This window comes from Suricata suricatta, chromosome 1, assembly GCF_006229205.1.
Source record: "Suricata suricatta isolate VVHF042 chromosome 1, meerkat_22Aug2017_6uvM2_HiC, whole genome shotgun sequence".
Classification (NCBI taxonomy): Eukaryota; Metazoa; Chordata; class Mammalia; order Carnivora; family Herpestidae; genus Suricata; species Suricata suricatta.
In genome coordinates, this window is record NC_043700.1 from 184,489,498 (window position 1) to 184,515,176 (window position 25,679).

A 25,679-nucleotide genomic window follows, 5' to 3' on the forward strand; every position below is an offset into this window, starting at 1 on the left:
GGATGGAATAACACCATGAAAAGAAATTGAAATGGGAAAGTCCAGAAAGGAGAGCTGATTCAATCATCCAGAAAATAAATTTTGAAGATTTAAATTTAAAAAGTAGCAGCAGAGAGTGGGAGCATTTCGAAGATATTTAGTCAGTAGGATCAATGGGATTTGGTGACTGACAAAATGTGGGGAAGGAGAGAAAAAAGAGTGAAAAACATCATAAATGTTTCCAGTGTTAGGAGATTGAGCTTATTTGCTTAAATTGAGAATATAATAGTGGCTTGGCAAAAAAAAAAGAGTAAATTCTTGCTTTGAATGTATTGAGCTTGAGATGTTATTATGTATCCAAGACTTCACTAGGCACCGTGGAATCCTCTAAGGAAATATAAAGCTTATTTTCATCTTTTGCTAGATTTTTATTATTAACCACTATTTTGTGTGATTTAAGAAATAACACCAGAAGGTAGGTATGTTTATAAGAGTAGGCACTTCATTGGTGTTGAGATGGATGCTCATTGGTTTTGGTCAACTCTCTTTTCCAAGGTCGCATAGCTTATGAACAATGGGATCCATGGTAATGGAACATTGAAAATGACATTACATTTACAATCACAGTATCATTGTAAATTTCATTGAAATGACAGTCACCAGTACTTTGCCGGCCACACAAAGCTTTTTCTGAGGAATGTAAAAAGATGAAAATTAGAAGATACAAGTAAAAACTTCAGAGCAGCCTTAAACAACAGACTAGAAGTTTGAATTTCATTTTATGAGAAGAATTACAACTTAACACATTAAATGACATGTTAGAGGGACACCTGGGTGGCTCAGTCGGTTAAGCCTCCAACTTCGGCTCAGGTCAGATCTCACGTTCGTGGGTTCTAGCCCCGCGTCAGGCTCTGTGCTGACAGCTAGCTCAGAGCCTGGAGCCTGTTTCAGATTCTGTGTCTCCCTCTCTCTCTGACCCTCCCCCTCTCATGCTCTGTCTCTTCTGTATCAAAAATAAATAAAGCATTAAAAAAAATGACATGTTAGAGTTTATAAGCCTTCACATACTTCCAAACTAGATCTTTCTGAAAAACCTATATAGGATACTCAGGGCATGTGCCCATTTTACAGTGAAGACCACTAAACTTGGTGATGTAAGTGACTTGCCCAAGGTCCCATGGATCTTGGATGAAGGACCCAAGATATGATGATGAATCTTAGGGCTCCATGTTCGGTGAGTGGGTTATGAAAAGCTCTTGAATTCAGAAATGGAAAAATCGTAGTTGTGCCCAAAGAGGATTTACCTGGTATCTGAAAATAAAAAAATCTGGAAGGTGAAGAAGCCAAAGACACAAGCCAACAGGGTGAGAGCTGACAATTCCTTATGATATACACACCACTTTACAAATACAATGCTACCGCCATCTTTACCTGGGACAGCATGAAACCAAAGGGCAGATTGTCCCCATCCAGTCCGTTAAATGTGACAGCCCCATCACATTGGATTGACACTGCTGCAGTTCATAAGGCAGTTGTAGGACTTTTATAAGCTTATTTTTATGCCAACTTGATGAATAATGAGGTCTTAGGTTCAGCCAAAGGCATCAAAGCTCAGCTTTGTGGGTGACATAATAGAAATAAATGGATCACAGTCTCAAGGCATTTATCAAAGGGCAATTATTTAATTTTCCCCCAAAATACTTTTATTTATACATTATATATAATAAGAAGAGGCTGCAAATGAGAAAGGAAGAAAGTAAAGCCAGTGAGAAGAGACTTAGGATGGAGCAAACTCATGAGTTTCATGGCTGATTGCAGGATTCCTGCTAGAAGTAAAAACCTCTTATATGAGAGCCCGCTTAATTAAGCATGTTTGGGGACGTAGTCAAAATGTGCCACAGTCACCTTGAATCAGTGCTATAGAAATATTTCATAGTTTAAGAGGTGCCAGAAGAAAAAGAAGGTGCAGGGTTAGAGAAGAAAATGAAGATGAAAGTTTAAAGCTAGGAAAGAAAAAAAGAAAAGAACAAAGAAAGTGGGCATTGAGAACTACCTGTGGCAAGTGCGAATGAGGGACCTTTTAAATAGCAGTACTATTTAATGTTTAATATTCAACTATGATTGGCCCTTCTCCTGATTTATACCTCATTTCTGCCATTGCCCCCAAATCTCCTCTAAAATTCTCATCCATGTGAATGTCTTCCGTGAATGGTGTTTTGGGAAATCTAGGCAAAGAAGCAGTGTCCCATGAAGGAGGTCAAGTGGAGCAAAGACAGAAAATAGCCAAAGGAGGACATACACATTTCAAAATAGGGAATCAGAATCTTAGAAGCAGAGAATACAATTGTGATGTCCCAGAGACAAGGACAGGGGGAAAGGGAGGTGTTGGTAAAGGGTACAAAGTTTCAGTCATGCAATGTGATTAAGCCCTAGAGATCTACTGCACAGCACAGTGCCTACAGTGAAAAACACAGGATTGTATACTTACAAATGTGCTGAGAGTGTAGATTTTGTGTTGTGTTTTTATCATCAAAAAATAGAGATGTTGGAAAAAATTTTGGAGAGGCAATGGGTGTTTATGGCATAGATTGTGGTGATGATTTCATGGGTATATACATATCACCAAACTTGTCTGGATGATACATTTAATATATACAGCTTTTTGTATGTCGAAAAAATTACATATATAGAATTCACACCCATACACACACCCATATGTGTGTGTGTAATAAATAAATACATATGTAATACACACATATATACATGAATGGGGAATCAATTGGAGAGAGGATAATGAGTAGTGACCAAACATGGCCCAGGACTTGCCAAAAATATTGGGAACAGCATTAGATTTCTAGAGAAAATAGACATTTGAGCCAATCCTGTTTTGTCTTAAAGAGCAGGAAGAGCAAGCTGATGCTGGTTGACATGAGGTTTGATTATTATCCCCTGTCTCTATGGTATCTTCCTTACTGACTTTGTGGGTAAGTCACTGGTGGTTATTATGGTAAAAACAGCCACTCATCTTATGAAAACCTCCTGTAAATAGACTAAATATTGCCACTATGCGCACCATGACCTTAGACAAACAAGTTAACATTATTAAGCCTCCTTTTTCCCCTAATATGCAAAAAAATAGGCATAATAATCTCTAATAACATAATTATAATGTAATAATTTATAATTATTCCAAAAGAGATGGTTCTTTTTTTAAAGAATCAGTTGTAAGCAATGCATTCTGGCTACAGATAATTGCATGTACTCATATACTTCTGCATGAAGTTTAAGAACATTCTTGGATCCAGGGCACCTGGGTAGTTCCATTGGTTAAGTGTATGACTCTTGATTGAGGCTCAGGTCATGGTCTGCAGGATCAAGCCCCACATTGGGCTATTAGCTGATGGTGTGGAGCCTGCTTAGGATTCTCTCTTTCCCTCTTTCTGCTCCTCTCCTCTCTCTCTCTCTCTCTCTCTCTCTCTCTCTGCCAAAATAAAATAATCAATTATTTTAAAAAGAGGTTTCTTGGATCCTAGAAGAAGATTTGAATGAATAGATGGTGATTTTCTTGAAGGCAGGAATTACAGAGTCTCACAGGGCCTAACCCAAGTTTTGACATGCAGAAGCAATAAATAAACATGCTTACCCAGGCTGAACCTGGAAACTGACAATAAACAAAAAATAAATACTTAGACTCACAGAGCGGCAGCCTAGAAAAGGACCATAAAGAACGTCTAAACCAACACATGATTTTCCATTGGAAGACAACTGAGATCCAGAAATAAAAGCGATTTATCAAATGTCACACAGATAATAACCTGCAAGGCTCGTATTAGAACACACTTCTCCCGACTCATGGCCCGGTACTTATCTCGGAACTTACGGTGTTTTTTGTTTCCTTTTCCAGACCGCATGAGTTGAACTAAAACTCTAACATCCCTTAGCATTGCAAAACAAAAGCTGTTTTTCTAAACAAATCAAAGGCTATTAAAATTTGGACTTTTTCAATTAGACGATGCGTGATCTTCTATACACTTGTAAGCACCTTTGTTTCTCAAATCTAAGATCTAAAATTAAGTCAGAAAAACAAGAACAGGATGGTCAGGGGAGGTAAGACATTAATTCTAGGTGTGTGACTCCATTTGAGATTGAAAGTAGTTCAAGGCTGAGGAAATTTCTAACTTTCTTTTATCAGATATGTTCCAAGAAATAATATTTGTCTCTGTTTGGAAGGCTTCTGATTTCTCCTGAGGCAAGCTAAAATGAGGATACAGGATTTCTTAATATGACACACAAAATCTAGAGTGACAGACTTGGGAATAGTCTCTGTTAAACTCCTTATTCTATTCCAAGATAGTATCTTCAATTGTTGCGGGAGAGAAAAGAAAAACATGCAAACAACCCATTCTCTCTGTGAATGGGCCATTAAATTCAAGAAGTTAGCTGAACTTCTGGAAAGTGCCCTGGAGCAAGGCAGTGTTCTTGTGTCTTTGTTATTTGTGTGATTGTAAACATTTTACTGCAAGTAAGGCTTGCAGTTTAAAACTGGTTCCTTACCTCCTTACCCCGCTTCCCCATCAGAACATGTAATTTTGATCGTGTAACTTCTGCATGTCATTGTAATGCCCAAGATTTCAATATCACCCCCAAAAACCAGAGACCACCAGGGAGACCGAGTCATGCATGCAAAAGCAAAGGGCAGTTTTATTACGGCTTAGGCTCACCAGGCCTAAGTTCGGTCTCACAGCCTTCACCAATGCAGGGGATCCGTGCTGAGAGCCCCGAGCAAGGGCTGAGTAGGGTTTTCATGGGGTTTGGGAAGGGGGAGTTACAAGAAATTGTGACATCCAATCATTATTGTGTAACAGCATTGGCAGCAACTTTAACCATACATTTTGTTTAGCGTGTTCGTTACTTTTGGCGGGACCCAATCACAACATTTAGGGTATCTTTGAAATTAACCAATTACAGAGCGAGCTCAGGGTCTTATTCGCTGACTATCGGGTTAACTTTAACATTAGGTAACAGGGTCCTATCTAAAGTTTCTACCCGCAGGCCTCACCCGTAGGAATGTGGAGAGAGGTAGCTGGCCTTTCCTGATTGGATACCGCAAGGTGGTCTCTCCTGCCTCGGGTAATGTGTAACCGCCTAATAGTTCCAGAGAGACTGACCCTTAGACCTTCTAGTTTAGAGGGGGACCTCTGTCATGGAGTCTGTTAGGTTCAGACCTATGTCCTTACATCACATTGTGTGCGCAGAAATTTGTATGATGTCTTTAAGAAAGAAAGCTAGATCACTTTAATGGTGCCCATGTTTTTATTTGTTTAAAACAAATTTCCTATCCATTTTCTGTATCACAACCCTCCACTCATCTGTGAGGCTGTAAGACTGGAAATGACTAGCATGTATCAACCAAGACTTTGTCCCAAGTGCATCCTCCCTTAAATTTGTGAAATTGAGGAGTTTCCCCAAACTAGGGGTGGAGAATGGTGGTATATTGACCTGTATTATGTGATCATACGTGTTTTAATAATTAATGGATAATAGTGGGACGTTAGTGATTCCCTATTCATTCTCCCTACAGGATAAAATCCAAATCTGTTAACATCACACACAGCAGCCTTTACCTTCCGACTTACTGAGTTTATATTATCATCTCCAACATCACCACCCTGTTTCCCCAGTACCAACCTTGTTTCATCCATACTTAAAAACTAATATTTCTCCCCAAATAGGTCATTCTATTATGTACCTTTGCACATGCTAGACCCTCCACCCCAGATTCCTTCCCTCCATCTCCACAACATGCATTCATTTTTACATACCCAAATAAAGAGTTTCCTCTTCCATGAATGCTTCGTTAAAATTTTTAAAATGTTAATTCTGTTATGCCTAGATCATGATTTCCCCAAAGACCACCAGGAGCCAAGTCACGTATGCAAAAGCAAAGGGCGTTTATTTGGGTTTAAGCTCGGTGTCTCAGACCTCATCAATGCAGTGGAGGGCCGGATCATCAGTCCAACGGGGTTTTTATTACAGTTGGGGCCAGGGATGGGGGATAGGATGGGGTGAAGGGCAGGGATCACAAGATGATTGGGCAACATGTCCGCACGAGGTGGTTGGCTAATTCAAAACTAAGCGGGCTTACTAAAAATGGCGGGAATGTCAGGTACTTTCCTAGTGTTCTATGATTGGCTCAGGCTAGGGGTGGTATCTGCTTGGGCAATAAGTGGATTGTTTTTCTTTCCGTTGCTGCTGAGTCATACCTGGGGAAACAGAAACTTAGGCCTTCTAGCTTCTGAGGCTTATTTGAAGCCTGTCATGGAGTTAGTTTGGCCCTTGAATTCCAGTATAGTGAACGTACAGCGTTATATAAGTTTCAGGTGTATGATGTAGTAATTCAACAAATTAATGCATTACTCAGTACTCATCATAAATGTACCCTTAATCCCCTTCACCTGTTTCACCCATTCCCCGCCCACCTCTCTTCTATAACCATCAGTTTGTTCTCTGTTAAATGTTTGTTTCTTGGTTTGTCTCATTTTTTTCTTTGTTTTGTTTCTTAAATTCCACATAGGAGTGAAATAGGATATTTGTCTTTCTCTGACTTATTTCACTTAATATTGTACTCTCCAGATCTGTGTTTTTGCAAAAGGCAAGATTTCATTCTTTCTTGTGGCGGAATGATATTCCATTGTATGTGCACAGCACATGTTCTGTATTCACTCATCTAACCATCTAGTGATGGACATTGGGCTGCTTTGATAGTTAGGCTGCTGTAAATAAAGCTGAAATAAACATATGGGTGTATATATCCCTCTGAATCAGTGTTTTCATATTCTCTGGGTAAGTACCCCGTAGTGCGGTTACTGGATTGTAGGGTAGTTCTATTTTTAAGGTTTTTGAAGAGCCTCCATACTGTTTTCCACAGTGGCCAAATCATTCTCCATTCCCATTAACAGTGCATGAGGGTACCTTTTTATCCACACATGTTGTTTCTTGTGTGTTTGTGGAGGATTTTTTTTTAAATCCATTCTAACAGGTGTGAAGTAATATCTCATTGTGATTTTTATTTGAATTTCCTTGATAATGAGGAATGTTAAAACATCTTTTCATGTGTCTATTGGCCATCTGTATGTCTTCTTTGAGAAATGTCTATTAATGTCTTCTGACATTTTTAATAGGATTATTTTGAGGGTGTTGAATTGTATAAGTTCTTTGTATATTTTGGACACTAGCTTCTTTTCATACATGTTATTTGCATATATCTTCTCCCATTCAGTAGGTTGTCTTTTAGTTTTGTTGATTGTTTCTTTTGTTGTGCAGAGTTTTTTAGTTTGATATAGCCCCAGGAGTTTATTTTTGCTTTTGTTTTTCTTGCCTGAGGAAACCCATCTAGAAAAACAATGTTGCAAAAGGCCAACATTAAAGAAATTTCTGTCTGTGCTCTCTCCTAGAATTTTTATGGTTTCAGGTCTCACATTTAAGTCCCTAATCTTTCTTGAGTTTATTTTTGTGTATAGTGTAAGAAAAGCTTCATTCTTTTTACCAACACTAGTTGTTGAACAGACTTTTTCTTCTTGCATATTCTTGCCTCCTTTGTCTCAGATTAGTTGACCATATAATCATGGGTTTATTTCTGAGCTCTCTATTCTTTTCCATTGATCCATCTGTCTGATTTTGTGGCAATATTCTTTTGATAACTACAATGTCGTAGTATATCTTGAAATCTGGAATTGTGTTTCCTTTGGTTTTGTTTTCTTTTTCAAGATTGCCTTGGCTATTTGAGGTCTTCTGTGGTTCCATAAAATTTTAGAATTCTTTGTTCTAGTTCTGTGAAAAATGCTATTGGTGTTTTGATAGAGATTGCATTAAATCTATAGATAGCTTTGGGTAGTAGTGGCATTTTAACAATTTTTTTTCCTCCAATCCATGAGCATGGAATATCTTTCTACTTGTTTCTGTCATCTTTCTAAGGAATCTCCTTATCTGCTTAGAAGCAGTGCTAATGGTTGTTTCCTTTGTACTTCTCCATTCTCAGTGGATTTGCCCATTACTGTGTTTATAGGATTCTGCATACTCACATCCACCTATACCCTCCTGCCTCTGCACACACTTTCATTCTGTGCCATCACTGAGGTCAAGGTTATATCCTATTGGTCTATATCACTCCATTGCATAGTACATTGTCTTGAGCAGAGTGGCTTCCAATAAATATCTAGGTTTCTAATGGCTCCCCTGGTAACTTGAGGATGAAACATATAATATATATTAACAGTCTTAGTTTCAGATTAGATATTTATGGAAAATTAGGACTGAACAGTGCTAAAAAGGAATGATTCTGAGTATTAAGGTGGAGATTGTAGGGGAGAGAAATACAGCATTGTAGAAGACCAAAGGTGATATTTAGAGGAAAAAAATAGAAGAGAGGAAAGAGGATCAAAAGATGAATGATGCAATGACGGGTCTGACCCCAGCTCCTCAATGACCGGTGTCACAGGAGATAATAGAGAGGGAAACGGTGATGACCTGGAGAAAATGGGGTCTGCCAAGTTTCCAGCAGGTGAGGTCTTAAAGCACAAGGACCCTGAGAACCAGAGGAGGTCCTAAAAAACAACTCCTTAACATCAGCCAATTGAGCTGCTGCCCAAATCCTTAATAATGCCTCATAATCCTCCAGCTAGGAAGGTGGAAAGAAACACAGAGATGGAGGAAGAAGGTATGGGAGAAGGGAAGGCAGGGGAAAAAAAAGCAGAAGAAAGAAGAAAAAAAAAGAACAAAGAAAGAGAGAGAAAGAAAGTGGAGAAATAAAAGATGAAGAGAAAAAATCCAATCAGCACATAAAGCTGACTTTGGTGGAGATTTTTCTTGTCTAAACATGTTCTAATTCTTGTTTTAACTGATAATCTCCATATACTTCAATATTCAAAAGAGACGGCCAAGTGGAGACAATCAATGAGCTTTATTGTGTCTGAGATATTTTATAAATATACACACACATCTATATTTCCCTTCTCCCCATTTTTATATAGATGGTAGTCTATTATACAGATATGCATGCTCCTCTGCATTGCCCTCTTTTCACTTGAAATTTATCTTAAAATTCTTGAACACTGCATAAACAGCCTCCTTAATTTTAATGACTACCTTAAATTTCATCTACTTCTTTTATGTTAATTTATTTAACTAATATCTTACTGATGGACACTTGGGTTGTCTCAATTTGCTGAAATCTAACAGTGAATTTGTGAGTAAGGATACATACACAAACACAACATTTCAAACATCTGGTGGAATATTTTCTGGATAATGAAATTGCTGCATCAAAATATATGGGCTTTTTGAGTGTGGTGACTATGTAAAACCAGAGCTATACATAAGGTATCATTTTATATTTCCATGATTGCTATGATACATGTGCCTCTTTCCCTATAGTCATATCAAAATAGTATGCTACCAAACTCTTGGCTCTTTGCCAGTCTTGCAGGTGATCTTTGCATCTTTGTTCAGTTGTTTATATTTAGACATCAGGTTCACATAACTGAATTATCATAACTCTTGGTCCATGACACGCTATTATCCTAAAACTTTACACTTATATCAGGAACTAGCGTACTCTGTCTGTCCTAAAGAAGAATACAAATCTTACTGCCTCAATCACATTTGTGCTCTGCAGAACTCCCTGGCAGAATTCATTGTCCGTCTGCCTTGCCACTGATGTCTCACCCACCAACCTTCATACATGTTGCCATTCGTTGCATTCACTCTAATTCACCCTCTTTATAACCTTCCCTGGAAGTTTCCACTGCTAAGGTAAGAGAAAGAGACTAAAATGTAAGGACAGGGCATATTGGACTTGTCTTTTGTCATGATGAGGAGAAAGATACGACCATACTAAGGACAATGACCAAGGCTATTTCCCCCTTCTTGACATATGTCTAGTAAGACAGGGGCTCCTTTACACTCCTATCAGTGCTGTTTCTATGGAGAGAGACAGAGGGTTTGCTTATACATGATGGAGAGAGAGAATCAAGAAAAAGTTTTATAATTCACTATTCATTGAAGACTTTGGCAAATGGTCTGCAATATTTTACCTCAACTCATACTCTTCCATAAGCTAAAGTACTTAGAAGAATATCTCATGAACATCCCTTCATACATTTCCATCTCACTCTCCTTTCTAGCCTGTCTCAGACATCATCCCCAGGACCATCTGGCAGCATGTTATACTTGGAAACTGCTCTGCCTCTGAACTTGCTAATATAGACCCCACACTTTCTATTTATAATCTACTAACTTTACAGTGTACCTGTTAATCTACATTTACTTTTTTACCTTGCCAGAATCTCTAATACCTTAAAATCCCCAGGAAACTATAACATCTACTATACTTTCCTTCCAGATTATATTTTAAAGCTCTCCCTTTATACCTGTAATCACACTAAACTTTCCAAACAGGATTTTGCCATTTTGTCCATTCGTTATATACATCTTTTTTTAAAAAATTCTAAAGATAAGTAAGTTCTAATACTCCACCTTCATCTAATCTATGGAACTTCCAACCAGATGAGTTTTGTCACAGTAAATTCAATGAGCCTAATCTCAGTTAGATTTTAAACCCTGCCCCAAAATACCTTAACATGTATTTCTAGTTATCTCATTCTTCTAATCTTTGTAAAGTAGACCCTCTATCCTTCTTTTCTCACTCTTTGTAGATAATAACATTTTTCTACTTTATAAAACATTAGAAATCACCAAATTTAAAATATTTGAAATTTCCATCATTAATCCACAAACCCACCTTAATCAGAACTGCTGATGCAATTTTAGTAGAGCAACGTACAGGAGGAAGCTCAAGTTTGACCAGGTTTACAAATGTTTATGGGACAAAATTTTCACCCCAAATATTTTAGGATGAATGAATAAATGAATAATAAAGAAATGAAATATAGAAAATAAGAAGGAAAACTGTCTCTCTTTCTTGTTATGAGCAAAAAGAAAAATGAGTGTAGATTAAGGTGAGTGTGTGTACTTTTTTTAGTTCTCATCTTCCCTGACCTCGTGGCAGCATTAGATGGTAGTGATCTCTCCCATTTCTAAACCCTCTTCCCTGGTTCTTGAATTGGTCCTAGCTGACTAGTTTCCAGTACACAGCCATTAAATGTTGGAGATTCTCAGGGATCACGCATAGACTCCCCTCTAGTCTCACAATGCTTCCTTGGAAGACAATTATATTTGCGTTTTGAGATTCAGTAATAAACTATTTTCCAATGATTTTCAGGGTCATGTACCCTATACATGTCAAGATCTATTGTCACACATAGAGACCCATTTGTCAACTGATCATTTTCAGTTGGGATGTCCTACAGATGTTTAAAATTGCTCAGAGGCTGAAGGTACTTCCTCTGCCTTGCTGTTAAAGTCTTCATGACACTCAGCCTGTCACTATACCATAAAGTATTTAGCATATCTTCTAGTGTTAAACTAAAGGGGGGGTTTCTTCAATGTCAATAAAGTTAAAATGTCTTAATACACCCAAAAAAAAGTCCTAGAGCCTTCCTCTTGCAGCTGGGGCATAGTCTTCTACCTTGCATCATCTCGTCTCTGCCCTACCCTTCCTCCTCACCTACTGCCATGAATGCTCATCATGCAGGCCCTACTTCAGCTCTCCCACTGAGCTATAAGCTTTTCCACTTTTCCCCAACACTCCAACAGCAGCTCATTCTTTGTCTTGTTCTTTTTCATCTTCAGGCCTCTGGTCATGTGTCCCATCTTCGAAAAATCTCTATTTGACTGCCCAGAGGAAGTAAGCCTCCCTGCCTTACAGTCCTATAGCATTCCTTGTTTCTTCATTACACACCTATTTCAAGTTCTATCTTCTTCACCAAACTGTAATACCAAAAGAGTGATGGTCACAACTGTCTTATTCACTGCCATGTCTCCAGTCCCTTGTGGTGGTGGTCAGTACAGCCCTCTCCACCCACAGTCCTTATGTTGCTCTGGGGCAGGGCCTGCATCAGTAACACCCTGACCTCTCTGTGAGCCCCTCCTCCATGGATCTTGCACACCCCACTCTTTTCCAGGGTCAGAGAAGAAACTCAACTGATTGAAGAATTTGGGAGAAGGATTTGGGGAAATGTCACTCTCCCCTTTTGGGCACTCAGCTAACAGAATAAAAGAAGTGTCTTCCCACAGCTTTATCAAGATGTTTTAATTTTTACCTCTCAGTTTCTTTCATCTGTCTCTCAACTGGTTTCAATCATAGGCAGAAAATGGGAATTTTATTTATGGGGCCCTCTAAAACCACACAATAACCTGATGGCTGGCCCACTGTAGCTATATATTTATCACATTAATTTATGAAAGAATTTACTAGGTAATTAATCTTGAGGTTTTAAAATAATGGAACATCAAAGGAGGCTTTGGAATAAAAAGAAGAAAAGAAACAAGGATGAGTTAAAGGAAGGGGAGAAGGCAAAATAAAGAGAAGATTAAAGAAGGGGGGATTACTCTAGATATTTAACACAGATTATTTCATTAATCTTCTAAACAATCCAAGGTAAAGAAAGCATAAAGGAGAAAGGGACACAATTCAAATACTGGTCAAAATGAAAAAAAAAAATAAGTGGGGAAAAGCTTCATTTTTCAGAATGGAATCTTAAGGGGTCAAAGCTCTAGATAAACATCAGGAACATGGAGAGCTAGGGTTGCAAGAAATTTAGACCCTGTGGACATTTTGCTTATTGAAAGAGGCAAAACTGGGTTTGGAAAGTCACAAACAAGTTGAAAGAACATTTGAGACCAGGGCCAGGTTTTGTGGCTCTCGCCTCCAAGCCCTTTCTGCTGCCTCCTTTAAAATGTAAGGAATCTAAAGAAAGGTCCAAAAGAAGGATGTGCTGGGAGATTAGGAAAAGCAGATGAAAGATGAAAAATGTAGCGTGGGAAGAGAAAAGTGTATAAAAAAATGAAAGGACTCATTTCTAATTCATACATGTTTTACTTTGTTCAACATTTAGTATCTGTGATTTACTGGTGGTTTGGCACATAGAACAGGAGAGCAAAAAATAATGAAAATATGATGCTGGCAATATCATCCATCAATCTGAAGTACAGAGTCCTTGGCAGGTCTACATTCAGGATCAAAAGTCTTTGTTTGGAACAGCCCGGTATACCCAACCAAATACCAATATTTCATAGTCCTTTCATCTAAATTAGAAAAAGAAATGTCATCTGTCTATAACATACACCCCTATCGTGGCCTGCCTTCCAAAGAAAAACAAAGCAGCCCAAATTTAAAGGGACCAGCCTTTTATTTTTGGGGAAAAGCTGTTGTTCTTTTCCCATTTTCCAAAGGGGTTAGTAGGGTGGGAAGTAAGCGATAGTGATTTTCATTGGAAAGTCGTATTATCTGGCATTCACATTCTTTAGTATTTTTTTTCCTTTTTTAAATTTTTTAATGTTTATTTTTGAGAGAGAGAGAGACAGAGTGCAAGTGGGAGAGGGACAGAGAGAGAGGGAGACACAGAATCTGAAGTAGGCTCCAGGCTCTGGGCGGTCAACACAGAGCCTGATGCAGGGCGTGAACTCACAGACCATGAGATCATGACCTGAGCCGAAGTCGGAACGCTTAACAGACTGAGCCACCCAGGTGCCCCTCTTTAGTAGTTTTATTTGTTGAAGCTTGGAGATAACAGCAAGGACAAAGCCATTAAAAATAAGGCAGACTTTATATGTGTTTTCTCCAGTTGAATCTGAATGCATTGCACATATAGTGTATTAAAAGCTTATAATGTACCATGCATGGTCTTTGGGCTGCTGGGCACCTAGCCCTTTCTATCGTGTTGCATATAATGTTTAGGGACAGTAAAAAACCTGCCCAGGGGCATGTGACTCCACACTATACAGAGCTTATTCAAACAAGCCAGGAGCAAGGGAGAGAATGTTTGTTTATAAGAATACTTAGCTTTGTCCCTAAGCTGTTATTTGCCAGGTATTGTAAGATTTTTACATGGTTTTCCTCATTTAATCTTCATCCACATCTTTTCAGGATTGTTTTATCACTAAACATGTGGCCCAAGTGAGAGTTCTGGACCAGAGAGAGGATAAGTAACTTTCCCTAATTTCTAGAGCTATTGAGACATTGATTGCATCCCAAGAGCTTCATAAACATGACTTTGTTACACAGAAGTTATGCAAATAAATCATAAGCTTTATCTTACTGAACACAGAGCTACAATACCTGTGCCTCAGTTACTTGGCTTCTGAAGGCTGATATCAAACATCAAATCAGGTCTTTCTCAAGCTAATGTTTGCACTTTCCTTAAATCAACCACGAGTAACAAAGAAAAGTTTTGTGATGGAGTTACGTTGCATGTAACCCCTGAATTTTTGAAAATGTAGTTGATAAAGGGCATGTTCCAGGTCAGGAGAAAGTAAGAGACAAGACAAAGATAATGGGAAGAGGGGAGTGGGCATCTGTGCAGGGTGTGGGCAGGCTAGTGTGGCTCCTGCCATATGAGAGATGAACTTGACAAAGTAGGCAGGGAACTATCAGCAAAGGCCTTGAATATGAAGCTGAAAAGCCCAGGGAACAACTACAGATTTTTGAAGGCTCCAGTTTGTCCTGGATTGATGACCAGGTAGTTCTAAATTGAATCTAGGCTTCCCGTTTTCCAAAGAGACCCATTCTTGTCAAAGCTTCAGTTTGAGAACCTTTTAGTTCATTTAAAAATCTCAAAAGCTTTTTAAAATTCCAAAAAGTCCCAGCACTTCATTTAAATGTCAATATACTTGAGAGTTTAAATTCTAAGATTTGAGAATGAATGGGAGAAAATGCTTGGAAATAAATTTGTTTTGATCTGTGCAGAAAAAGAAAGGGAAAAGTGATGAACAGCGAGGGACCCAAGAAAGATGAGAAGGCATCCAGTGGGCACATGCGGAGTTTTGGAAATTATCTGAGCCTTCCCTGCGGTTCTCTGGTGCGGATCCTAAGTGAGGGGACTCAGAAGCTCACATCAGAGAAAAGAGCCGATGGACATCGACATACTAGAGAATAAAACCACAGAATGCAAACTCACCTGGGTTTGGGCAGAGTTTTGCCTCCAGGTGGCTGTTTGTATTAGAAAGCTGTCAGGTCTGGATCCGTGACCGAGGGGTGACAGAGCCTACTGGTCTGCAGAGAAGCCCCGCCCCGTCCAGATGGTGCGCATGCTCACGTGGTGATGCTCACACGCTTTCTTCTGCTTCTCAGAACCTTCCAGGTCAGTGCACCCTTCTAGAACTTGAGCAGGACGTCAGTGTGTAGAGCGTTGTCTTGAAGACAAAAGGGGAAATGGATGCAGAGCTTTTTAATATTGACATTTTGAAAAAAAATTCCATAAACCATGAAAGCCAGATTAAAATGTAAACTTTCCAGTGCTTCTCATGAAGAAGCACAGACGCCAGATTATTTCTAAATGCTAGCCCTTCTTCAATCTGGAAATCAGTTTATGAGACATTTATGCTTAATTTTACTAAATTTTACTTTGCTAATACAATATTTAACAAACGTAGAGGGGTTTTTCTTGTTTTTATAAAAATGGTATGTTGTTAAACACCTATCATTTGTGTATTTTCATACAAATCATTTTTATAATAAAATATAAAATTATTTAATTTTAGAAAATACAAAATGAACAATAAAAAGTATCTATAAAGTTACCACAAAGAGATAATAGCTGTTAATCTGTTGGTTCAGATTTTTTTTCCATCTTATACTATGAAGATACACAAAATTCATACACACAAAATTCTTGACAAAACTGAAATCATGTCACATGTAAATTATACTTAAATATCTATATTGTGGGGCTCCTGGGTGGCTCAGTCAGTTGAACACCCGACTTCCCAACTTTGGCTCATGTCATGATCTCATAGTTCCTGGGTTCGAGCCCTGCATCGGGCTCTGTGCTGACAGCTAGCTCAGAGCCTGGAGCCTGCTTTGGATTCTGTGTCTCCCTCTCTCTCTGACCCTCCCCTGCTCGAGCTGTCTCTCTCTGTCTCTCAAAAATAAACTTAAAAAAAAAAAAGAGAGATCTATATTGTATAAATGTTTCTATAACACCAAAACCGTTTTCTACCCTTATTGGGGTTTCTTGGTAGCTCAGTCAGTTAAACTTGCAACTCTTGATTTCAGTTCAGGTCATGATCTCACAGTTTAGGAATTCAAACCTGGCATTGAGCTCTGCACTAACAGCGAGAAGCCTGATTGGGATTCTCTTTCTCCTTCCCTCTATGCCCCTCCCCACTCTCAAAATAAGTAAATAAACATTTTTAAAGTTTTTTTTTACACTATATACATTTATGTTTTTAAAAATACAAAAAAATTAAACTGTGTTACAGTTGGCTTAGTATCTATGTTATTCTCCTTATCCCCCAAAATTGTTGTCATAAGTGCATTTTAGAATATTAAATATGATGTTTGTATCTTTCTGAGAGTCTTAAAATGATCCTGAGAATTATTGAGAAGTGCCTGCATAGTTTGAAACTAAATTAAGCAGTCACGTTTTTTGTTTTCTGTGTTTTCTTTTGTTTCATTTACCTCATATGCCCATTGGAGTTTGGCTAAGCTAGTAAAACAGTTTATGAAAAGTAGAGGTGCCATTTTGGGGATTTTAAAATATGAAACAAATTTTCTTTACCAAACAGTCAAATCTGTGTATTAATTAAATATAAAAAGCATCATATTGTGACTTTACATTATAATCTCCAGTCAATGTGATATAGTCCTTGGGAGTTAAAGTGGATTTTTAAAGAATGACATCCCTTCACTTGAGATATTCATAATACTGACCTAATGGACATGTACCCTGTTGATCAGGGATCTGTTTCCCAAATGGTGCTTAACCCAAACCCAGCCATGTTATTTCCCTCAACTCTTCGATTATTCCTAAAGTTCACATAATACCCCTCATTCCCAAGCATTCTCAAATGTTGGGAACTAGAAGCAGGGACACTCAGGAATTCAATAAGGCTAAGAAGAGGTTGAAGAAATTTGCCATCTTTATAAAAACTCAGTGTTTAATTCCTAGGTGTTTTGTGTTGCCTCCAGATGTGTTTGCAGATCACATGGCTTCATGAAGGCAACCTGTCCCGACTCAGGACACAGCATCATATAGGGTGCAGGGGGTTGTGGGAGAAAGCTTGCACTTTAGAGGCAAGAGCTACGAGGTTTCCGTGCAGACCTCAGAATATCCTTGACTTCAGTTCCACAATCATGTTTTACACGTTTTGGAAATCCAAAACAAACAAAAACACCTTGTAAAAGAGTAATAATGTTTCAATAATTCTATGATGCAGAGATAACCACCTTTAGGGTATTGATGTATTTCTGTCCAATTAAATCTACGAAATTGGAATAACAGGAACAGGGTTTTATTTTTTCAAAAGCCATGCGGTCTTTATTCTCTATTTAAAAAAATTGCCTGCCATTTGTCATGTCTACAGTATAATTTGTGGAGTTATTCCCCTCATGTGGGATGTGTGAGTTGTTTACCACCCTTCATTATTATAAAAAACTATTCTGGTAAACATAACATACTTGTATGAATTCCAAATGAATCCTTGGGATGGAATTTAAAAAGAGTTTTAAGGACTTAAAAAAAATCCTAAGTCAAACATTGACATGTATCACCAAATTGTTTTTTAAAATGTTATGTAATTTTACATTCTCACCAGTCATGAATGAGTCTGTGTCAATACACATCTTCAATGTGACTATTAATTTTCTTCAAACTGCCACTTTGACAGAAAATATGACATTTTATGATTATTTAATTCATATTTATTTGGTTGCTAGTGATCTTAAAGCATTTTTTTTCATATGTCTATGGATAAATTGCATTTCTTCTGCTGCAAAGTTTCTGTTCATTTATCAGCCTGGGTACTAGAATTTTAAATAGCCTTTTATAGTGTATGATTATAAAGCTACTATGAATTACTTACTCAATAATAATTAAATAACTAATTGAATAATTTTAGAAAATATAAAAATGAATTAGCAGTAAAAACATCTATAAACTTACTACATGAAAATGACAGCTGTTTAATGTTCAGTTCTCATTTTCTAGTCTTATGCCATAAACACTCACTCATACACATACATTCACAAACCCATGCAATTCTTGACAAAGCTGTAATCATGCCGTATGCAAAACTTTATCTTCATCCACTTACTCCTTTTAAAACAATTTTATTTATTTTGAGATAGCGAAATGATGTGGGCAGATGGATGACAGAAAGAGAAAGGGGGAGAATCCCGAGAAGGCTCCACACTTTCAGTGCTGACCAACATGGAGATTGAACCCACAAACCCACCTGGGTACCCCTCCATTTGCTTGCTTGTAATCCATATGTGTCTGTATGTTTTGGGGTCTTATTTGATCCTCTTTGACAATTTCTGTCTTTTCAATGGTGCATTTAAACCATTGATGTTCAGGGGGGCCTGTGTGACTCAGTCGATTAAGCCTCCAACTTCAGCTCAGGTCATGAACTCACAGTCAGGGTTTCAAGCCCCACGTTGGGCTCTGTGCTGACAGCTAGCTCAGAACCTGGAGCCTGTCTTCAGATTCTCTGTCTCCCTCTCTCTCTGGCCCTCCTCTGCTCACGCTGTCTCTCTCTCTCTCAAAAGTAAATAAAACATTAAGAAAAAAACAATCATTGGTGTTCAAAATAAGTTTTGAGGTAGTTGGATTACTGTTTTCTATTTAGTCCCCTTATCCTTTGTTCTTTTCATCATTCACTCTTTTTCTACCTTTGTGGCTTTAATTGAACATTTTACATGAATTTACTTTCTCTCTTCTCATACCCTATCAGTTAAATTTCTTTTTATCCTTTTTTAAGTGGTTGACCTAGAGTTTGCAATATATGTTTATAACTAATCCAAGTCCATTTTCAAATAACACTATGCCACTATATGCATAGTGTGACTGCCTTATAATAACAAAATAAACCTGACCTTTCTTCCTTCCTGTCCCTTGCTTGTGTCATTGCCATCATTCATTTCACCTATGTATATGTGTGTGTGTGTGTGTGTGTATACATACACACATAAACATATGTATGTTGACATATATATGACATATATACAAATCATAATCATGATACATAATCAAATGCATTTTGGTATTATTATCTGAAACAAATTGTTATCTGATTAAGGATAGGGAAAAATAAAAGTTTTTTTATCTTATCTTCACCTATTCTTTCTTTGATGTTCTTCTTTTGTTTATATAGATCCATGTTTCTGACTTATCTTTCTTCTCTCTGAAGAATTCCTTTTTTGAGAGGGAGATAGTGCGAGTAGAGAGGGGGAGAAAAAGAAGGAGAGAGAGAATCTTAAGCAGGTTCCATGCCTAGCACGGAGCCCAACTCGTGGCTCAGTCTCATGCCTGTGACATCATGACTTGAGCCAAAATCAAAACTCGATTGCTTAACCAACTGAGCTGCCCAGGAACCTCTCTAAAGAACCCCTTTCAACATATCTTTCAAGGCAGGTCAGGTGGCAACAAATTACTTCAATTTTCTTTATCTGAGAAAGTCTTTATTTCTCTTTCATTTCTGAGGAAATTTCACAGAGTACAGGATTATAGATAGGTAGCTTTTTAAGTTTCTTTTTCTCTCAATAATTTAAATATTTCATCCAATCCTTTCTCCTTTTTAACGTTTTTTTAAATTTATTTTTGAAAGAGCACAAGTGGAGGAGGGGCAGAGAGAGAGAGGTATGGAGGCTCTGAAGAGGGCTCCGTGCTGACACCAATGAAACCGATGTGGGGCTTGAACTCACAAACCATGAGATCATGATCTGAGCCGAGGTTGGACGCTTAACCAACTGAGCCACCCAAGGGTCCCTCATCCACTCCTCTCTTTCTTGTGTTGTTTCTGAGAAGTCAGATATAATTTGTCTATTTGTTCCTCTGGCTTTTTTCAGTATTTTTTTTTTATCATTTATTTTCTGTAGTTTGAAGATGATATCTCTAGCATTTCTATTTGGTTCTTTCTCAAAATTTCCCATCTCTTCTTGCATCTGGTCCCCTTTACCCATTAGAGCCCTTAGCATATTAATCATAGCTGTTTTTAAATTCCTGGTCTGATAATTCCAACTTCCCTGCCATGTCTGATACTGATGCTGGTTCTGTCTTTTCAAATTGGGGTTTTTGCCTTTTGGCATGCCTTGTAATTTTTTGTTCTTTATACCTATATAGATATAAAGGTAAAGAAACTACTGTAAATAGTCCTTTATGAATGTGGTGTTAAAGTGTGGGGGTAGAAGCATTCTATATCCTATGATTATTCTCAGTCTTTTAGTGAGCCCATGCTTTTAGTCTATGAACCCCACAGCTATTTCTCAGGGTTTGTTCCTCCCCACTTAGGTGACATAGGATGGCCAGGAATTGGTGGACAGGACTTACTTCCCTTCTCCCTCATGGAAGGCTAAACCTGACTGGGGATTTCCTTCCCCAGGCCAGTTAAACTCTGATAATAGCTCCGCAGGTTTGACTCTGGTTAACTAATTTCTCCGGAGAGCAGCCCTTCTTCAGAAAAACAGAGTACTCTGGTATATTCCAAAACGATTACTTTTCCCCACCCTCTGCCAGAACATGAGGGGATTTTTCTCCCATATTTACTATGAGAACCAGGTTGAGCTACTGAATACTTGTTAAAATGATGTGACAGGTCCCTTATATGTGAAACCAGAACCCAAAAGTTCACAAAAATGTAACTAATTTTTTCACTTGACTTTAATTTTTTTGAACATTTCTTCAATGATTAAATATCTTGTTAAAGCATAATATAAAATGTTGAATACTGTTACCTTTTATGGGAGTGTCGTTACCTATTAATCACATTATCTTATATATTTGTATTTTCTGCCCTTTCTCTGTGATGAAAATCCTTGCGCAGATACTTCACTGTAAAGCAGTGTAGAACATTGTTCCTCTTCTCTCAAAGTCAACAGGCAGGTTTAACAGCATTCGAAGATTTGAATAACCTTTAGAGACAATAATGGAAGAATTTTACAAAGCAGTGTTTCCAGCAGACTGTAGATTTTGACGGACGGAGGAAGGCTTGTTGACTCTGTGCGTGGTCTCTGTGGGACTGTACCAGAGACCTTCCACTGGAGAACATTCCCTCCTTTTCATACTCACTGTTCCTCCTGCCTCAGGATTCTCTCCACTACAAAATGTCCTCTCCATCATGAGAGATCTGACGTTGAACATATTCTACCTTGAACACATTCTACTTTATCAAATTCATTTATATAATACTCATTCAACCTTAGACAATCTCCATCTATGAAATACTCCCTACATCTCGTCACGCCTCATTCCTTGGGCATGCTCTTTTCTTTTCACAGAATTTATCACCACCCAACATTACATCATATGTGTCTTTGTTTACAATTATGTGCTGTGTTTATTTCCTACTAGAACGCCTGCTCCCAGAGGGCAGAGCTGACTCATTCGTTTAATTCATCATTGAATCTCCCAAACCTAGAACTGGTCCTAACATAGAAAGGTAATCAAACATATTTTTAAATATGCAAATCAATAAATAAATGTAAAACACTTTGTGTATGTAATAAAATACTTTCTCGTATAAGTGAAAAAAAATAGTTTTATCTCTCCAGTATCCTTGTGGTATGAGTAGTGGATTCCTAATTGCATGCACTGTCTGCTGCACATTCAGCCTTTTTATTTTACATTTTTAATTTAAAAAAATTTTTTTATATGAGAAAGAGAGAGAGTGGGTGTAGGGGAGGGGCCTAAGTAGAAAGAGAATTTCAAGCAGCCTCTACCCCAAGCACAGAGCCCAATGCAGGGCTTGATCCCACAGCTCTGGGATCATGACCTGAGCCAAAGTTAAGAGTCAGATGCTCAACCAAATAAGCCACTCAGGTGCCCCTAGTAGGAGCATCTATGATGGGCCTGGCATGCTCTCCAATGTGCCATCACCCTGAGAGGTACTGAGGCTCCATGGATGCCAGCCGTGCTGATCTTCATTATTTTCACAAACTCCCCCCTCTTAACTACTGTGGACCCTCAACCCCAGGTCCTTTGACTTTTCAGCTTCCCCTACCCTTTTGCTATGGTCTTCAGAGTTTTCCATACCCACAGACATTTCCTTACCATACCCTCTTCTTTAGAATCTCTTGAATATGTTTTAATGTTGGCCTTTATAGACAACAGTGGCCCATATTTTCTGCTATGCATTTCTTGCTTTCAGAGATGCAGTATTCAGAACACTCAACCTTACCTTTCCAACAATTTCACCCATATCAGTTTGCTTACACGCCTCATTACATCTTCCATCAACTTCCGATGTCCAACATCATCAGAAGTCCCTCTTAAAGACAAAGTAGGATGGCCAATCATAGCTCAATATATATTTTTAAATTATGGAATCATATGCAATAAATAGATGAATGAATAAACAAATAAATGCATTTTCGCCTAAGATCATAAGTCCTTTGAATAAAGAATTCTTCATCACTATTATCAATTTTGGTTCAATTTGAAGAACTGAGAATTGGGGGGGGGTGAGTTTCAATAATGTAAGATTATTGTTTATCATTTTATTTGCATTTTTGTAAGAACAATATGCTAAAATGAGACTTTGTGCATTTTATAACTATCTTTCTGATCTAGATTAAATTTTCAAAACTTCTTTTCCAAAGGTCTTTGTAAAGCATACAGAAAAACTAAAGAAATGTGACTTTTTGACATAATATCTAGCATGTATTGAACATAGACTACCTGATAGGCATTGCACAAACTCTTTTACTTGTCACAAAAACTATATCTTATACAGCATTGGTCAGAAGAGGCTAGATTAGATTATGGTAACTAAATATATTTCAAAGGTTTAACATAACAAAGCTTTATTTTTCACTGATGTTGCATATTTAATGAGGATAGGCAAAGGACTCTGAGCCAGTCACTCAGGGGTCCAAGTTTATAGAAGTTCTGCCATTGAGATCACCTCCATCTGGAAAATGTGCTTCCAATGTCACTAAGCAAGGAAAGAGAGAACATGCACATTTTTCTCCGAACCACACCCCTCCATAGCATTTGAGTTAATTCCATCTATGTTTTAGAAATAAGCAGATACAGATTCAACTACAGGATCATGTTAAAGCCTGTCTGCTGTTTATTTGCATCAACATTGGCCTTCTTCCTTTGATATAACATGCAGAGAATTTAATTAGTAGATCTTTCAATGGTCGTATGCCTTACAAGATTTTTATAGTGAATTATTTATATAACACTTTAGAAATTGCTATACTTCCCCAAATCTTGTAACTTTGGTTTTTGAATCAGCAATGATATATTCTGCCTATCATCTCTTTCAGGACTATGTGATCTTGAGTCCTATTTCAACTACTCAAAAATTATATAACATTTATGTATATATTTTCTGAATGACTTCTTTGTTTCCCCATATGCAATATATGAAAAGAGTAACTACTTCATAGGACTGTGGTTAGAATTATATCTTTACAAATGTATGCACAGTGTGTACATAGAATTATATATGAAAACCGTAATGTCTAGCATATACCTGACACATAAATGATGTTTAATGATGTTATCTAAGATAAAGCCAAATATTCATAGATATGAGTGTTTGAGAATTATATTAATAAAATAGAGATTAGCTACATGATGGAAATTTCAAAGAATAGGATCCCTTTTTATGTAATTACTCCTAAACCAAGGAGAAAACTGTGTGTTCAAGTGTTCATGATACATTGGTGCTAATATACTATTTTGGTTTCTCTTTAGGTTACTATTTTTTGGTAAAAGGCCAAAACTTTTAGTATTTTTTACATTGGTTTTGTCAAATTACACTTGTGTTTAAAAATTATAAAGCTGAAGGAAGAGATAGAAGAGTTTCTGATGATTTAGGTAGAGCTTACTATGATATTTCCTAATATATTTTGAAATACTAGGAAAATCTAAAAAGAAATAATGTTGGATAAAGGTTTAAAACAATGAGTGGCCCATTCTAAAAACAACATGTTGAGTTTCACCATATTTGAGCTTATTCAATAGATCTTGATAATATAATTTGGAGAACAAATTGGTAAGTTCATTTTTTACGTGTCTATCAAATTGCAAGTGTTTTATTTTTTATTCAGTGATTACACTTCTAGAATTTATGCAATTTCTGTACTAACACACTTCCAAGATGATATTACAAGGTAGTTTGTGTATTATGGTTTAAAGAAAAATAGTAGAAGCAATTAAAATATCTATCAATATGGTACTGGCTATGCCTCACCTATACAATAGAAAAATAAGACAATTTTATTTCATAGTGTGTTTGAGAATAATTAGCAAATCTTGTTCTACTACTTCCTAATATAGTGAAAAGGCTAACTGCTTCTTCTCCATCAAAAATTATGTCCTGATAAAACTTGACTCAAATTTAAGGTGTACCAAAAAGGCATATGGTGTAACACATATGGTGTTTATAGAGAATATATTAAATTTGATGGTTCAAGGAAATAGCCACATAGAAATGCCTCAGATTCTTTGAGCTTGGTGTTGTTTTACCTGGAACTTGCCTACCCTCAGATCTTTTAAGTGGCTGACTATGTTCATTTGAGTTTCAGCTCATATATCATCCTCAATGTAGAGCTACTGTATATTGCTGGTAGAAATATAAAAGGGTACAATTATTTCTTTAAACATTTTTGGAAATTTGTAGGAGAATTCTAACATTAGCATCATGACTCAGCAATTTTACTCTTCAATGTCATGTTATTTCCTCTTTTGATGACAAATGTGGATTTTTTTCCTTCTGTTTACTTAAAATGTTTTCTCTTCATCTTTGGTATTTAAAAGTTTGGTCATAATGAGAAAGAATGAAATATGGTCATATGTAGGAAAGTGGATGGACCTTGAGGGTGTCATGCTAAGCGAAATAAGTCAGGCAGAGAAGGAGAGAAACCATATGTTTGCACTCATAGGTCTAACAGGAAAACAGGAGAATCCTAATGGAGGGCCAGGGGGAGGGGAAGAGGGAAAGAGAGTTGGGGAGAGAGAGGGACGCAAAACCTGAGAGACTATTGAATACTGAAAATGAACTGAAGGTTGATGGGGGGAAGAGATGGTGGTGGTGATGGAGGAGGGCACTTATGGGGAAGAGCACTGGGTGTTGTATGGAAACCAATTTGACAATAAACTATTTAAAAAAATAAAATAAAATAAAAGTTTGGCAATAATGTACCCAAGGCTCATTTTCTATATCCTGTTTGGGATTTACTGAGCTACTGGAATCTATGGGATAAATATTAATAAGTTTTTATAAACTCTAACTATTACTTTTTTAAGTACTGGTTCTGACCCATTCTCTCCTCTCCATCTACGTCTCCCTTTACCCACATGTAAAATATTTTGGTTGTGTCCCATGTGTCTCTTACACTTTGTTTTGTTTTTCCTTTTTTTTCCCATGTTGTGCTTTAGTTTTGGTATATTCTCTATTAATTTATTTTTGAGGTTAACAATCCTGATTTTTTCAGTGTTCTGCCTGCTGCTAAATCATCCAGTGAGTTCTTAATGCCATCATTTACTCAGTTCTAGGGTACCCATTTAAGTTTTATATATATTTATTCATGTATTAAAATTCTTTGTGTCTTTATCAGATTTATCTACCTTCAC